Here is a 2,226-nt window from a genome sequence, read left to right as displayed (position 1 = left end):
ACGTACTTTATTGTACTCTAATACATTTTCCAAAGTTTCAGCTCGATATTTTATTTACAAAAAAAGTTCTCAGGTTCAAAAAAACATTCAGTGAACTGAAAACTGTGGTCGGTAATACAGGTATTTAGTTGTGTCACATGCCCTTAAGAATTTTAGTGGAATATATGAAAGTGTAATTAATAAGACGTATACCAGTGGACACCTGAACATCCTAAAGACATCTTTAAAGTGTACCTCTATGGCATGTGCTTGACGGCTTTAGGACATTTTTTGGATCTTTTCATGTCTTTAAAAGATCCTCAGACTCCGTGAAAAGACGTTCATAGGAAAACCTTCGGACTTCTCTAGCGGACCGAAATGAGCTTCTACAAAGAACCCTTAAAGACCCCACTGAGTCGCCCTTCGGTTCTTTCTTAAAAAACTAAAAAAACAGCAACACCCTACCGATAGAAATCTCTGAGTATATTCTAAAGATTCTCTAGGCTCAGAGAAGCTCAAAGAAATTCTCCGCAGGCACTCAGATTGATTTATTTAAAGGTCGAGGTAGCTCTTTTAAATTTTTTAAACGCTTTAAAATGTCCTTTTCGAAATTGAAATAAAATCATAAATAACAAGTAGAGAGGCTGACATTGAAATAAGAATTCGATCATAAATAACAAAGAGAGAGGCTATATCAATAGAGTAGCCGACACTCAAGGGTCCTTTGTTAAGCTTTCGGAGCAATCAGGCGTGAACAAACAAAAGCGGAGCGGGCTCTAATGTGTTAGTTCCCACTCACCGTCAGTCCCAAAATCGGCGCTATAGAAGAGTTTCGCTGTATATAAATAAATATATTTATTTGATACAATAGAGTTGAACTTAATGTAGAAAAGTTCACACTTCACACAAACTCGAGTGCGAAGCACGAGTTGCGTAATGAGAATGTGTTCGTTAAACCCGAAGAAGCTTTAACAAGAGAAAAATCATAATCACCAAATTAATGTTGTCGATTGTTGACCTATAATATTTGTAAAAGGTCTGTGCACAAATGTAGAGGAAGTACAAAACTCAAGCGCGAAGTGAGAGACTCAATAGATTCACACCCTAGTCTGGTTTAAGGTTGTATGTAAAAATATCCATCTCTGGTTGAATTTTTTGAAAAAAGAGCTTTATTTAAATGAAACAATGATTTATATGCTAAATTAATTTCAAATTTTTTAACCAAACCGATGCGGAGATAATTAGTGTCAAAGTTGACTGCCTTAACATGTAGTTCATGAACAGTGCATAGGCACTCTTCACATTTTAATTTATAGTAATTAAACGTATTGGTAGAGAAATTTAAAAAATGTCGGTATTAGTGCTACTTGAAAATACAAATTTAAAAAAATATATATCAAGTTTTTCCACCGTATAGTTTCACAGATAATTTAATGAAAATCATTGAAATTTTAGTCACTTTCAAAATGATAAACATAACAGTATTGCATAGCAGCAACACTCAGGGATGAGTAAGTAAAATACCCTGGGTAATTTACGTAGTTATTTACGGTAAATTACTAGGTATTTTCATGTCTAGTTTCTTACTGAATGTAAATTACGCGTACATGGGACTTTGCGTTTTGCGATTTCCGTTTCCCTTCACAAATACAACCTCTAAAACTTTTTCTCCATTGCAAACATTCCTTGAAATAAATGAAATAAATTTACAAAATAACATAGGTAAATAAGTGTATTGTAATAAAGTTCGTTTATCCCTGTATATTTAAGAAGGTACCATTTTTTTCCAAAATTAAATATAAAAACATATGACCAGCTTTTCAGCTGTTATATATTAAATTGATCAATATTTCATAATAATAATAACAAAAACACAGATATAAATGTGAAAAATAATTACAAATTATAAATGCGTTTTAGGTTAGAATAATTCACTGGTATTCCTAAAACATATATCAATTACAAATATTTAAATGAACAAATGTAACAATATTCCAAAATTATTTACATAACTGTGTCACATAAGGCGCTTACAAGCAACATTCTTTAATATTATGTTGCAAAAATAAAACATTGCGCTCCATTTGGATGATTTTCATTATTTTTATTTACTTGCAGGATTTACGAATCTGCCGCTGGCATAGCAGTATTACGAGGGTAGTTCAATAAGTCCTTAGAATGAAGTATAAAAACAATTTTTTTGGGGTAAATTTTTTTTTATTTTTCAACATAATCTCCTTGGAGCTC

The sequence above is a fragment of the Belonocnema kinseyi genome, chromosome 5 (assembly GCF_010883055.1).
Source record: "Belonocnema kinseyi isolate 2016_QV_RU_SX_M_011 chromosome 5, B_treatae_v1, whole genome shotgun sequence".
NCBI lineage: Eukaryota > Metazoa > Arthropoda > Insecta > Hymenoptera > Cynipidae > Belonocnema > Belonocnema kinseyi.
The sequence above is the reverse complement of the archived record's forward strand: the minus strand, read 5'-3'. Positions refer to the sequence as shown.